General features: G+C 42.4%; 1 protein-coding gene across 1 annotated transcript in view; it reads right to left on the bottom strand.

Moving 5' to 3' along the window:
* Nucleotides 1–7828: 7828 nt before the first annotated feature.
* PABPC4 (poly(A) binding protein cytoplasmic 4) overlaps nt 7829–16031 on the bottom strand; it is a 45373-nt gene continuing 37170 nt past the window's right edge. Inside the window, exon 15 of the mRNA XM_056556641.1 lies at nt 7829–8697. The gene's annotated coding sequence lies outside the window, so the exon portion shown is untranslated. The remainder of the gene's footprint in view (nt 8698–16031) is intronic.

The following is a 16031-nucleotide window of genomic DNA, read 5'->3' as shown; positions in this document are numbered from 1 at the left end:
GTCAGTAGGTCAGAGACCAACCAATGTGCCAGTAAACAGCGCTTAACTACAAGTAAGAAAACGTGAAGTAGGAGAGATAGTGGGGGGCCATTCACCGGGATGTGAAACAGGATTAACAACTGATCAGCTAGTAGAGAGACCCTCAGTTTATCATTCAGAAAGGTGAAGAGGGAGACCCTAAACTCCTGTACTCTAGGACAGGAAACTAGACCATGTAACAGGTCCGTTCGGAGTACACTGCAATTCAGGCACGCCTCTATACGGTCAGGCCTCGCCTCATTTCTCAGGAGGGTAAAACCATACAGAGCATGGTGTATTATTTAAAATTGTGTCTCCCTCCACACCTCATTAGTTACTGCCCTGCAAACTTTAGTCCAGCCTTCCAAGATTGGTTTGAGAAGGTCAAATGTGCCCAATTTATCTTCCCAGTAGAGGAACATCGAAGCTTCTACCCCTTGACTACCCATAAGCCTAACTTTCCAAGAAAGGTAGGACAAGGAATGAGTGGCGGATTCAGTACCTAGAAAATAGTCAAGAGACATGTCGATTTTCCTTGGACACCGGAATTAATCGTGAAAGTAGGAAGGACATTAGCTGTGAGTATTTAAGAAAGTGATGAGGTCAAAGGCCATATTCCATTTCCAGTTAAGGTAACATAATAACGACCCTCCAATTGATAGAAGAGGTGTTTTACTAAAGTGATACCCACAGCCCTCCAATCATTATACAATCTATTCTGTCTGCCCATTGGGAACTCTGGATGCAACCAGAGAGGCATCCATTTACTAAGAAGGAAGGGGATGTGAAACCCACCTCTACAGGCCTTCCAGGCTGTGACTGTATCCCTAATAAGTAGGCTTCCTTTTATGTCCTTAGGTAAAGCGAAGTATTTAATGTGTACTAAAGCCAACAATGACCAAGGGCACACTACATCTGCTTCCAACAAATAGTTAGAATACATACTGGACCCCTTAACCCAGTCTACTCCATGTCTCAGTAAGCACACCAAGTTATAATGACGGATATCAGGGAAATTAAGGTCACCTCGGTCCCTAGGGAGCATCAATTTGCGTAGTGCTATTCTGGGACACTTGTTAGCCCATATAAATTTTGTGAAAGCAGTAGTAAGACAGTAAACATGCTGGTGTTTCAAGAGAAGTGGAATAGTCTGCATAGGATACAAGAGTTTAGAGAAGCTCATCATTTTCAGTAAGTGACTAGAAAAGGAAGAGGCAAAGATGACCACCGGCGTAGCTCTTCAATAATCCAGGCTATAAGAGGGGAAAAAAGTTTAGAGTATACAGAGAGGAGGGAATATGGCCAATAAAAATACCCAGATATTTAACAGATGTGGTGGAAACGGAGAAAGGAACAGTAACATTAGAAGGAAGACCCACCCGCAAAGTACCTTTGAGATCTAGAAGGGTACTTTTGAACACATTGGGGGAGATTTATCAAAACCTGTCCAGAGGAAAAGTTGCCCAGTTGCCCATAGCAACCAATCAGCTCGCTTCTTTCATTTTCAACAAGGCCTCTGCAAAATGAAAGAAGTGATCTGATTGGTTGCTATGGGCAACTGGACATTTTTTTCTTTGCACAGGTTTTGATAAATCTCCCCCATTAACTTTAAAACCAGACGACCTGCCAAAATCCTGCAATAAGGAAAGAAAAACCTGAACAGGTCAGCCAAGGGATTGGATAAAATGAGTAATAGATCATCTGCAAACAGTACGGACTTGAGCTCCGTGGAACCCACTTTTATACCAGACACCGCTAGATTAGATTGAAGGAAACTATACTGGGGTTCTATGGCCAGATTAAATAGTAATGGGGACAGTGGGCATCCCTGTCGGGTACCCCTCTGAGGAGAGAAGGGAGTCGACAGGAACCCCGGCAGAGAAATTCTAGCTAATGGGTTGGAGTAAAGAGTCTGAAGATGGGATAAAAAAAAAAAAAAAAAAAAGCCCCAGAAAAGTCCAATTTAGATAAGACACAGCCTAGAGCCACTCCCATCGCATGCTGTAAAACGCTTTTTCAGCATCAATGGAAAGGACAGCGGGCAAAGGGTGCCGGTCCGGGTGCACATGAATATCAGCAAGGACAGTGCGGACATTAGTAACAGCAAACCGTCGCTTGAGGTCTCAAAAGGATTAGATAGAAAGAGGGAATAGGTCTTCCTCAATTGATCCCCTTTTTCCAAACAAACATTTCATTATTTTCCGTTTGGAATAGGTGACATAAGCCATAATTCGGCCCCTAAGGCTTGGCCGCCTCCCAATATAAAGAGGGGTTCTGAGCATGATCAGAGTTGTTGGAAGCATACTTCATTCACCCCCCCTCTGAGTAGATCCCTGAACTCTCTAGCCAGCCCCATTGGGAACCTCCATATATAGTCAGACCCATTGGGGACCATGTCATTAACTCCTTAACGCTTATGAACGTCCATAAGCGTCTCCTGAGGTATGACGCACGCTCAGCAGGTGAGAGCACATCATACCCGGTGTGTCCTGGTTGCTATAAGCAACCAGGACCCTTGGCTAATGCCAGACATCGCCGATCGGGCTGATGTCCGGCATTAACTCTTCGTCTAAAGTGAAAGTAAAAGATTCCCGGCAGCTCAGTCGGGCTGATCGGGACCATCACAGTAAAATCGCGATGTCCCAATCAGCTAGGATGCAGCAGAAGGGTGCCTTACCTGCCTCCTGCGCGTCCGATCGGCGATTGATTGCTCCAAGCCTGAAATCCAGGCTTGAGCAATCAACCGCCGATAACACTGATCCCTGCCATTGAATGCAATTGGCAGTGATCAGTGTATTGAATCAATGTACTGCATGTTATAGTCCCCTATGGGGGGCTATAACATCGCAAAAAAAAAAGCAAAAAAATTAAAATAAAGTTAAGATCATTTAACCCCTTCCCTAATAAAAGTTTGAATCACCCCCCCTATTTTCCCAATAAATAAAATAAAACAGCAAAAAATAAAAACATATGTGGTATCGCCGCTTGCGTAAATGTCCGAACTATAAAAATAAATAGTTAATTAAACCGCATGGTCAATTGCGTACGCGCAAAAAAATTCCAACAGCGTATTTTTGGTCACTTTTTATGCCATAAAAAAAAATGAATAAAAAGGCATCAGATCACGGCAAAAAATGAGCCCTCATACCGCCCCGTACATGGAGAAATAAGAAAGTTATAGGGGTCAGAATAGGAGAATTTTAAACGTATACATTTTCCTGCATGTAGTTATGATTTTTTTTCAGAAGTAATACAAAATCAAACCTATATAAGTAATGGTATTATTTTAACTGTATGGACCTACAGAATAAAGATAATGTGTCTTTATTGAAAAATGTTCTACTTGGAAATGGAAGCCCCCAAAAGTTACAAAATGGCATTTTTTCTTCCATTTTGTCGCACAATGATTTTTTTTTTTTCGTTTCGGCGTAGATTTTGGGGTAAAATGACTGCTAGCCCCAACAGCTGCCAGACTATCATAGTCCAAGGAGAATAAGTCCCGATCATCACCTCCGTCTGAGAAAGGTGAGGGAGTGTGGCTTGAGGCCTGGGAGTCTGCCATACAGTCGGAGCCGGCCTTTCGCTGTCCATAGCCCCGAGTGTTTGCAGTGGCCCTTTCTGAGCATCTCCATGAGAAACCCCTCACATTTGGGGAAAAGTACCTTCCAAGAAGGGCAAGTGCAGGTCGCAGGGTGCAATAACAGAGTAGCTGCGGCGGGGCTTGTGTTCCATGCGTCCTCACAGCATGGTGCCGGAATCTGAAGTCCCATGAGGTCTCTTTTTTGTGCCATAATCTGAAGTTTTTATCGGTACCATTTTTGTTTTGATCAGACTAATAGCTTTTTATAAAAAAATGTTATGGTATAAATAGTGACCAAAGATTTTGGAATTTGTTTTTACACGTATGCCATTGACTATGCGGATTAACAATATATTTTTACGCACGTGGCGATGCATACAGTTTTGCGATATTTTTTTTAAATGGGAAAAGGGGAGGGATGATTCAAACTTATTAGGGAAGGGGTTAAATCACATTTAACTTTTTATTTTTTTTACACTTTTTCTCTGCATTACACTGATTGCAGGCACTGACATAGCATAGATCAGTATTATCTGCACTTGAATGCTAAAGCCTGGATCTCAGGCTTGGAGCAATCAAACGCCCGTCTGACAGAGGAGCTGTCCTCTCAGCTGTTCGGGATGCCGCAATTTCACCATGGTGCTCCCGAACAGCTCTGTTGAGCTAACCGGCATGGATTTCTCCCATTTTAGTTGCCACAATTAACTTTGATTGCGGCATCTAAAGGGTTAATTCCAGACATCAGCCCGATCGCCGATGTCCAGTATTAACTGGGACCCAGCAGATACAAAGCACACTCAGCTTCTGAGGGCGGTTCACAGATTGGGAGCCGGCCACGGACGTAAATATACATCTGTGGTTGTTTAAATTTAACCCCTTAAGTCAGGTGCTCAGTAACTAATAACTTCGTTACCTGCTTTAGCCATTTTTTGCTGTAGGAGGGCTGTGTGGCAAGTTTTTCCCCCCCCCAGGGTGCCCAGAGGCTTTGTTTGAAAAACACTGCCCTAGATGTAGGTTCATAAAGACAAGAACCAATCTATAAACTCACCTCAGGATGCAAGATTCTTAAAATGATATGCCGTGATTTTATGATAAAAAGCAAAAATTGGTCAGCACATCCCAGCACAAATATACGCAGACAGGTGCTCACTGCTGTGGCTGAACCGCAAATGCAAACAAGAAACAGCAGCACACTGCTAGCGCCAAGATAAATGTATTATATAACACGTTTTTACAATACAATACTGCTAGAGAGTAAATAGAGGTGCTTAGCTTTCTATTATTCTATTTGGCCAAATAGTGTGTACCATCCCACCATGGTAAGGTGACCTCATTTGGGACAGACCCCACACTATAGATATGTCTCTCTTGAGCTAGCACCTCAAATGAGATCACCTTACCATGGTGGGATGGTACACACTAGGGGGAGATCAAAACCCTGTGCAGAGGAAAAGTTGCTGAATTGCCCATAGCAACCAGATAGTTTTTTTTCATTTTTAACAAGGCCTCTGCAAAATGAAAGAAGCAATCTGATTGTTGCTATGGGCAACTTTTCATGTGCACAGGTTTTGATAAATCTCCCTATTTGTCCAAATGGTAAGCTAAGAACCCCTTTTCTATAGCAGTAGTGCAATGTAAAAATGTGTTCTATTACACATGTATCTTAGCGCTAGCAGTGTGCTGCCGTAATTGTCTTGTTTGCATGATTTTAAAATTGGCAAGATCCGACCTCTGGAACCTACATAAACCATGGAAATAAAAAGGTGATTTAGCACTAGTTTATAAATCTGCATCCCCTTCTGAGTTTTTTTCCTGCATAGTGGCACTCCTAGTAGTGAAGGGGGCTGCAGTGTTGCACCTTCTAGTGATCATCAGTCAGAGCCCCCAATGATCATAAAGGTATGGCATATTTACACCATCACTTCATGAGAGGGGAATATCCCTTCGGTAGAGTGTGAATGACCGTGTCCAAACGTATACACCCTGTTTGTCTTAGTGCAGAGCCTGATGTCCATGACACGTCTTACAGCTAGGGTCCCCTTAAGTATTCGTTTTGCCCAGTTTTTTCTTTAGAACCCCCATTATAAAGATCATTTGTCATTTCCTATGGATTTGTGTTTATTTAAAATATTTTACCTTTGCAAAGTTGTATGCTGCTTTTTTTTTTTTAAAGAAAAGTCGTGGCTTCTATAAGGTGTTTTTTACATGTATATAAATGTGCAGGTGTTTATTACTGTATGCATTTTTAGGACATTTACATTTATACTTAACCCCTTAAGGACTTAGGACATACCTGTATGTCCTGAGCCCGCTCCCGGTGTTAAAAACGGGGTCACGCCATGACCCCGCATCACACCGGGTTGGTCCCGGCTGCTAATCATAGCCCGCACCCTGGGCTAACAGCGCGCGGCACCGATTGTTGTGCCACGCGCTGTTAACCCTTCAGACGCGGCGGTCAACTTTGAAAACGAAAGTAAACGCTTCCCGGCAGCTCAGTCGAGCTGATCGGGACATCGCGATAAAATCGCGTGTTCCGATCGGCTGGGACGCAGGCGGAGGTCTCCTTACCTGTGTTCGCGGTGTCCGATCGGGGTTTGATTGCTCCAAACCTGAACTACAGGCTTGAGCAATTGAGCCCCTATCTCGCTGATCCATGCAGAGCTATGGCTCTGCAGGGATCAGCATAGGAGATCAGTGTGTGCAGTGCTATAGCTCCCTATGGAAGCTATAGCACTGCAAAAAAAAAAGTGAAAAAAAAAAAAAAAAGTTAACAAAAGGTCATTTAACCCCTTCCCTAATAAAAGTTCAAATCATCCCCTTTTCCCATAACCCAAAAAAAAACAAAAAACTGTAAAAAAAACATGTGGTATCGCCGCGTGCGTAAATGTCCAAACTCTAAAAATATATAATTAAACCGCACGGTCAATGGCGTACGCGCAAACAATTTCCAAAGTCCAAAATAACGTATTTTTGGTTGCTTTTCATATCATGAAAAAATGAATAAAAAGCGATCAAAAAGTCTGATCAATACAAAAATTGTACCGCTAAAAAGGTCAGATCACAGCGCAAAAAATGAGCCCTCATACCGCCCCAAACGCAGAAAAATAAAAAAGTTATAGGGGTCAGAAGATGACAATTTTAAACCTATAAATTTCCTGTATGTAGTTATGATTTTTTTCCAGAAGTACGACAAAATCAAACCGATATAAGTAGGGTATCAATTTAATTGTATGGACCTATAGAATAAAGATCAGGTGTCATTTTTACTGAAAAATATACTGCATAGAAAAGCCCCCAAAAGTTACAAAATGGCGTTTTTTCGTCAATTTCTTCGCACAATGATTTTTTTTTTCCATTTCGCTGTAGATTTTAGGGTAAAATGACTGATGACACTGCAAAGTAGAATTGGTGGTGCAAAAAATAAGACATCATATGGATTTTTAGGTGCAAAATTGAAAGGGTTATGATTTTTAAAAGGTGAGGAGGAAAAAACGAAAGTGCAAAAACCGAAAACCCCTCAGTCCTTAAGGGGTTAATTTCTACAGCTAGTAAATAAATATGAGCGTGAATGCAGAGAAAGGTGTGCTAAGCAGCGTCAGTACTGCGGATCCAATATATCCCCTTATATGCAACTTCTAGTAGCATACACATGCACTATCACTAGCTCAAGCATATGGTGGTGCTATGAAGCACAAAACGCTGCATAAACATATCCAAGAGGATTGAAGATGCACTCACCCTGTTGTAGTAAAGCAAGCTTGATCTATTGCAGTGGATAACAAGATCGATCATCGCAGCCGGTGAAGGGAGAGGGTACAGGATGCTGCAGATATCTAAGAGGTGTGACAGCTGTTTCACCTGCGCATGCAGGCTTAGTCAGATCACACCTGGTGTAGTCTGACTAAGCCCACGTGCACGGTTAACACAGATGTTTGCAGCTTCCTGTACCCATTCCCTTCACCGGCTGCAATGATCTTGTGTTATCTACTGCAATAAATCAAGCTTGCTTGCTTTACTTCAAGACGGGGTGCATGCATCTTCAATTTTCTTTGATATAAATATGAGCATCTGAAGTCGATGTACTAATAAAATTATTTACTTGTGTAGCATTTACACAATCTGTAGGAGAGTCAACAACCAGCTTTAAAAATGTTCATTCTGCTTGTGTTTATGATGTGGCAGGTAGCCTAAAGCACATCAGCGCTCCAGTATAATATAGTGTATGTGGCATTTATGGACTTTACAAGAGAATGGGAAGGATGGACTAAAGCAGGCTATAACTGCATAAGAATGAAAACAGTGCTAGGCAGTCTGTGGAAACATGGGTTTTTGTTATTTTGCAAAAAATAAATAAATAAGTCTAAAAACAAAGTATTTTTATAGTAGACATTCTTATCATACCAGGGTCCTTGACATGATTTAGATTCTTGTCAACCATGTATAATGCACGAAAGGTTTAAGGCGTTCTGTAGCGAAATATAACTTATAGATCACTGGGGGGTCCTGACCGCTGAACGGGGCCCTGGCAGTCTGCTGGAAGGGGGCATGCCGACCCCTGCACAGATTGGCGGCTGACAGGCCCCCTCCATGTATACCATAGATACATGGAGGGGGAGTGTCAACAGCGGCTTCCTGCAGGGGTTGGAACGGCTGCTTCTGGCAGACTGCAGGGGCCCGTTCAGGAGGATCGTAGGAGGTCCCAGTTACTCAAGTATTGAACACTAAGAATTTAGAAAAGAAAAAGCAAAGCAGATTATAGCACTCTACAGATCACAGACAACAATTCATTGGACTCAAAACATTTTATCATTTAATTGAGAAAATTGTTTAGATCTCACGTTCAAATTTCCTTAAAACTAAATCTGCAAAAAATAAAAATCCTTTGCAATTAGGGGGGAGAGTTCTGCAGAAGAATCCTGGAGATGTTCACTCAAGATGCAACTTCTCATCCTAAGAGCAATAAAGCAAAAGTGCATAGACCCCATGTTTTACAAACAGATGGCATCTCTGTTGAGATAAGCAGCATGTGGATGAGACTTGATTCTTGGCAGCCACTTTCCAAACTCACACATTCTGGGATTATTTGGCTTCTTTACTTCCTGCAATTAAAAGGCATAAAATAGTCAAACTACAGGTTAATGTGTCGTGTTCACACACTGCAAATATTATGGGGTGGTTTGAAAAATACAACATGCGTTTACTTGGCCTCCAAATTCCCCTGATCTGATATATGGTCTGTGGATGTGCTGGTTTCACCAACTATAAAGGCCCAGATTTATCAAACTGTGTGAGAAAAAGTGGAGTGATTTTCCCCCAGCAACCAAACACAGCTCAGCTACCGAGCTCTGGTAAAGTGTAAGCTTAGCTGTGATTGGTTGCTGTGGGGAAATCACTCTCATAGTTTGATAAATCTGGGCCAAAATCCCTTAGAATGGTTTCACACACACTTGGGGAGATTTATCAAAACCTGTGCATAGGAAAAGTGGAGCAGTTATCCATAGCAACCAGACAACTTCCTTCAGCATCTGCAAAATAGAAGTGATCTGATTGGCTGCTATGGGCATCTAATCCACTTTTCCTCTGCACAGGCTTTGATAAACCTCCCAAACTGTTATAGGAAAGGCCATTTTTGAAAGAAGAGACTTGTGAAAGCTTATTCTGTAGTGTGAATGTAGCCTTAGGCCTCCTTCACACACTTTATACAATTCCCTTGCTGAGAGACAAACTGCAGCGATTTTTTGTGTTTAGAATTAATTTACTTAGTGCATACCTAGATAGGTGCCAGATTATTTATACACCAGCCTCACCTGGTGGGGCAATAGACAGTTTACTAACACACTTGGACCCATTTGTTTGCATTATATAAAAATAAAACTCGATTGTAAGTTATTTTTGTAAAATGTTTTATGGCACAATTATAGGTCTCATGCGTTTTAACCCTTAATGACCAGACATGAAAAGGCCTTGAAAGGGGGTGTAGCCACATTTTTTGTTGTACAGCCAAAGGCAGGCTGTAGAAGAGGATTGTAAATTAAATAGATTAATGCACTTTATATGTATTGCATTCATTTATTTAACCCCTTGAGGAACGAGCAATTTTTAATTTGAGGTTATTTTTTCCTTCTTACCCTTTTAATAGCACTAACTCAATTTTCCCACTACATAGTCATATGAAGGCTGGTTTTATGCATGACCAATTGATAAAAATATAACATGCAATTTTTCAACTTTTGGGGGGCGTTTCCCCACTTTTCAGGTAAACTGACGTTATCTTTATTCTGTGGGTCGATTCAATTACAACAATACCTAATTCCAATACCCATTTTTCCAAATACATGGCTGTATGAGGGCTCATTTTGTGCCATAATCTTTAGTTTTTATAGGTCCTTTTTTTTATGGGACTTTTTGATAGCTTTTTATACATTTTTTGTGGCACATACGTGACCAATGCTGGACTTTGTTTATATTCACTGTGTGGTTTCATTAATATATTTTAATAGTTTGGACTTTTCTGCAATTCAGTTTGCTTATTTTATTTAAGAGATGGGGAAAGGGGGTGATTAAAACGTATTTGGGGGGGGGGGGGGAGGCTTTTTCACATTTAACACTTTTTTTTTTAAAACTATTTTTAGTCCCTATCTTTCTGTGACAGACACTGTTCAACGCTATGCCATAGTATACATCACGGTTATTGGTACTTTTTATTATACAGGCTGCCAAGACTGCCTGTAATTTGAAAGCACCAAACAGCACAGCTTCAGGCAGGGATACTCTGGCCATCATCTTGAAGGGGTACTCCACTGGGAAAAAAAATTAACTGGTTCCAGAAAGTTAAACACATTTGTAAATTACTTCTATTTAAAAATCTAAGCCTTCCAGTACTTATCTGCTATATGCTCCACAGGAAGTTCTTTTCTTTTTTTAATTTCCTTTCTGTCTGACCACAGTGCTCTCTGCTGACGCCACTGTCCATTTTAGGAACTGTCCAGAGTAGGAGCAAATTCCCATAGCAAACCTCTCCTGCTTTGGACAGTTCCTGACATGGACAGATGTGTCATCAGAGAGCACTGTGGTCAGACAAAAGAAATTCAAAAAGAAAAGAACTTCCTGTGGGTCATACAGCAGTTGATAAGTTCTGGAAGGATTAAGATTTTTAAATAGAAGTAATTTACAAACCTGTAACTTACTGGCACCAGTTTAGAATAAAAACAAAAAACGAAAAACATGTATCCCTTTGACACAGGACGTAAATGTACGTCCTGGTGAGGTGGTACTTAACACACCAGGACGTATATTCACTTCCTATACATAACCGCGAGCATCAGAGCGGTGCTCGGGTCATGTGTGGCAGGTCCCGGCTGCTGATAGCAGCCAGGGACTCGCCGTAATGGCAGACATCCGCGATCGCGCAAATGTCCGCCATTAACCCCTCAGATGCCGTGATCAATACAGATCACGGCATCTGCAGCATTACGGTCACTAAAATGGATCGTCTGATCGCCTGCAGCGCTGCCGTGGCGATTCGATCATCCAGAACCTGCCTCCGCTGCCTTCCACAGGTCTTCTGCTCTGGTCTGAGATCGAGCAGATGACGACCAATTACACTAATTATTGCTATGCCCTATGCATAGCACTGAACAGTATTAGCAATCGAATGATTATAGTGTAAATAAATAAAAGAAAAAAACGTTTAAAAAAAGTCCCCTCCCCAATAAAAGTGTAAATTGTCCAATTTTCCCCACTTCACCCCCAAAAAGTATCTAAAAAAAATTTAAACCTATTTAGTATCGGCGTGTGCGTAAATATCCGAACTATTAAAATATAATGATACCGTACGGTGAACAGCGAGAACGTACCAAAAAAAAAAAAAAAAAGTCCAAAATTGCTGCTTTATTTTTTATTCCCCCCCCAAAAATTGATAAAAATGTATTAAAGATTATATATATATATATATATATATATATATATATATATATATATATATATGTGCAGATAAGGTCAGGCTGCTCACCACTCTCGCGTTTGCTGCACTCTCGTGCTACGGACACCGGTACCGCTCCCGGCTTAGTAGAACTCTCACAGAAAAGAAAACGTCCGGCACTCGAGAAGATGCAGGTAAAACTTGTCAATGGCTTTATTCACACGCTTAGGCAGGACACAATCTGACGCGTTTCGCACCCTCAGGTGCTTAGTCGTAGATCACGTAGATCTACGACTAAGCACCTGAGGGTGCGAAACGCGTCAGATTGTGTCCTGCCTAAGCGTGTGAATAAAGCCATTGACAAGTTTTACCTGCATCTTCTCGAGTGCCGGACGTTTTCTTTTCTGTGATATATATATATATATATATATATATATATATATATGCTAATATGGTATCAAGAAAAAGTACAAGTCATGGCACAAAAAATTAGCCCTCATAACACCGCTTATACAGAAAAATGAAAGTTATAGGTCAGCAAAACAGAGGGATTTTAAACGTACTAATTTGGTTAAAAAGTTTGTGATTTTTTTGAAGCACAACAGTAAGAAATGTAATCATAGGTATCATTTTAGTCGTATTGACCCAAAAGAATTAAGAGCACGTCATTTTTACTGTAACTTGTATGGCGTGAAAACAAAACCTTCCAAAAGGTGCTAAATTGCGGTTTTCTTTTTAATTTTCCCACACACAGTATTTTTTTGGTTGCGCCATAAATTTTATGGTAAAGTGAGTGATGGCATTACAACGAACAACTAGTTGTGCAAAAAACTAGCCCTCATACTAGTCTGTGGATGAAAATATAAGTGAATTATGATTTTTTTGAAGGAGAGGAGGAAAAAACTAAAAACTTAAAAATAAAAAAATTGTCCCTAAGGCCAAAATGGGCTGAGTCTTTAAGGAGTTAATCGATCGGCCACCACAACCAAGACGCCCCTGCATTTAGCCCAACTGATGTCTGGCATTTACCTTTTTAAAGCCTGCAAACAGCGTGATCGCCATTAGCGGTGAGTCTTGGTTGCCAATAGCAGCAATTCCTCACTGGCTTAAGAGTTCAGCTGCTGAGCTCGCTTTAAATCCCATTGCAGGTGCAGGGTGTAATTGCACCACCCATCATTAAGTGGAAAAGACGAATAATCAAGGACTACTAAAAGTTACAAATGTTCCTAAAAATATTTAAAATATACCTTCCCTACAACAACATTTACAATTAGCCCCCTTTTCCAAGTAATTATACAAAAAAAATAATTAAACTCCATTAGGCTACAGGTATCCTCGTGTAAAAACATCTGGCATTACTCCCGTCAAAAAATCCCATTCATGTCAATCAGAATTTTTGACCATCCTTTTGCATCAGGTATGTCAGTTTTTTCCAATCTCCGTTATTTTTGCCAGCAAAGACTTTTTGTTCCGACAAAAATAAAGGTGAAATAACGTCCGTTAAACTTTAACATTGAAGTCTATGTAAAACGGATGTTCCCAAACAACATCTTTTATCTGTTTTTTTGGTACTGAGCATGCTCAATACAGCATTACAACCAGGAAGTCCCATGGAAATGAAATAACGGACAAAATCGACTAACGGGCGATTACAGATGGCACATATCCGTTATTTTGACAATATCCGTTAAAATTGGTCAGTTATCATCTGTTGTATTCAGTTATTTTATCTATTTTTTCATGACTTGTTATTAAATAATGGATGTCAGAATGCAGGAACATAACTGTAGTGTGAAAGGGGCCTTACTGACCCAGCATGATAAACTGTATAAACTGAAAAAGATGCCAAATGGCAGTTTTATTGGTCACATCACCTGCCAGAAAAAATGGAAGCTATCAAAAACATCACAAATTGCACTGAAGCAAAAAGCTAGAGAGGAAAAACAAAAACATTTGTATAGGGGTCAGGTTATGTAAAACCATAAATTACCTGAATACAGACAACATGTCGAACCCACTCAAATTCCCAAAACTGCATTTTTCTCAACTTCATGACAAATAATTTTAGTTTCAGTTTATTTTATGGTAAAATGAATTGTCATTACAATGTAAAAATTGGTTCTGCCCAAACAAAAAAACAAAAAAAAACAATAAAAAGCCATGATATACCAACACTAGAGTTATGGCTCTCCAGAAAGGAAAAGAAAAAATTTGAAAACTCAAAAAAGATTTGTTTGTGCTCACCATAAAATCTCTCTCGTAGCCTTCATTGAGGGACACCTAACTGATTGGTATATGCTCTTTCCACTAGGAGGCGCTGACACTAGGAAAAAGAAAGGTCGGCTCCTCCCTGGCAGGATATACCCGCCCACCTGCAGTGAGGCAATCAGTTTTGTCACAAAGCAGTAGGAGAAGCCCGCGAGGAAATACGTCCGAAGGACCCTAGAAAGGAATCCCGGAAACAACCAAAGAACCGGAAAAAAGAAATGGGTGGGTGCGGTGTCCCCCAATGAAGGCTACGAGAAAGATTTTACGCTGAGTAAAAAAAAAATCTCCTTTTCTCGGTCGCTCGTCATTGGGGGACACCTAACTGATGGGACGTACCAAAGCAGTCCCCTAGGGTGGAGAAAAAACAACCACCGGCGAAAAAGAGACAGTCCCAAGACTCAACTCGCATGCCCGCAAGATCTGTGGATGAGTCCCCAGGTCGGAGACTTACTAGGTCCAGAACAAGATCTCCCATCCAAGGACCAACCAGGACACCAAAGGAAAAGTCCATCCACTGTAGAGACCGAAGGCACATGAGATATATAGAGACAAGAAACCACAGGAAAAAGGGAACCAGATGCCTGCGAAAAAAACTTCCAGAAAGAAAGGAAGGAGAGCAGAACAGAAATACCACCCGACCAATGGATCGCTGAGTCGTCAGGGGCTGGCCGCTACAGATGTCCAAGAACTGAACCATCACCAAGGCTCAAGGAATCGGAGAGCCGCCTTAAAAGAAGGCACACCGCAGCATCGCAGGACCGAGACCAAAGCAAGGGGACTAACAGTGATAGATTAGAGTGGTCCGAGTAGACCTGAGCAGTCTCAAGAAACATCCCATCCGAACAGGAATGGAGGGAGAACCATTGAGAGCCCAGCTTGGACTCCCAGGGACGGGGCATTGGAAGGAGCACTCCAGAAGACTGTGGAGTCAATGCAGTACGACTGACTCAAACAAAAGTGTAAGAAGGACATACCCCTTCCAGGGAGAGCACCAAGCTGTGACAGTGGACAGAAAGCACACAAGCCTAGGCTGTAAAATCCACTGTTGAATGCATTGTAGGAAAAACTAAATAGTCCCTCCAGGAGGGGAAAAAACAAGGGTGGTGGAAACGACAACTCAAGTACAGACCTACGACAAGCACCCTGGATCCTCGCACCCCAAGCGAAAAGGGGGGGGGGGGGGGGGGTGGCAAGCGCGCTAGGCGCAGAGGGAGCTGGGAAATGCAATACTGGGTGGACGAAGCCCCCAGGCTCCAGCGGCAACCCTCGCCGCCTGGAGGAGCCACCGTGCTATCCAAGAGGGATCGGAGCCCCGCACTCCAAAGCTGGGCAAAAATACCAGACCTGTTGAGGGTTAATCCAGATAGTGACGAGGAGGCACCTGAGTCACCCTGGACAGAGACCCTGGAAAAGAACACCCGGAAGTACAGGGAGCGGCTGAACTGACAGGCAACCCAGCAGGCCCCATGTCGGAACAGAGGTGCTCTCAACCGCCCCCGGAACCAGGGAGACAAAATCATCGGAAGCCCCTGGGCACAGCAAAGAAGGTGGCTCTACCCCCGCAAAGCGGTCCTACCATAGGTAGGAATCACAGACATGAGGACCCCACGACAACCGTGGCGTACCAAGACTGCAGACACTGTGAAAACACAAACATCCAAAGGGCCAGCAGGAAAGGAGTTATGCTCGCAGCAGACCAAGAGTGCAAGCTAAGAAAAGGAGAACAAAGCAACAGTGCCGTTGCTGTAAAAGGCCCCGGAACCCACAGATAAAAAACCCACACCACCATCTCCTAATGGTGCAAAACACCAAGGCTGCAGGAGAGGAAGAAAGAATGTGGAGCAGGAAAAAAGGCAGACAGTGTAACCTACAGGAAGAAAGGGAACTAAGAACCCACAAGCGCACACACTGCGGGACTGCACCTGGGAGAGAGACACCGGACTACAGCTGCAGTGGCAGCCGGATGTGAGAGGTGACCAGGTGGATTGGAACACCAAGCAGTCTGGCCATAGGGCAAAGAGACCGTGGCCACGACTGGTCCCGCACACGAAGACGCCTACAGGGGAGAGATACCAGCCTGTAGACAGAGTAGCAGGGATGCAGAGGGGGACCTGCCAAGCAGGCAACCCTGTAAACCAGTATGTGGTGCAGTGTATAAGGCACATGGGACAACTCGAAGAGACTATGAAAACTACCATGGCAGCGATGAACTACCGTCCACGGGGCGACAATGCATGGTAGGTG

The sequence above is a fragment of the Hyla sarda genome, chromosome 2, assembly GCF_029499605.1.
Source record: "Hyla sarda isolate aHylSar1 chromosome 2, aHylSar1.hap1, whole genome shotgun sequence".
NCBI classification, from domain to species: Eukaryota; Metazoa; Chordata; class Amphibia; order Anura; family Hylidae; genus Hyla; species Hyla sarda.
Note: the sequence above shows the minus strand (reverse complement) of the source record. Positions and strands in the feature narration are given on the sequence as shown.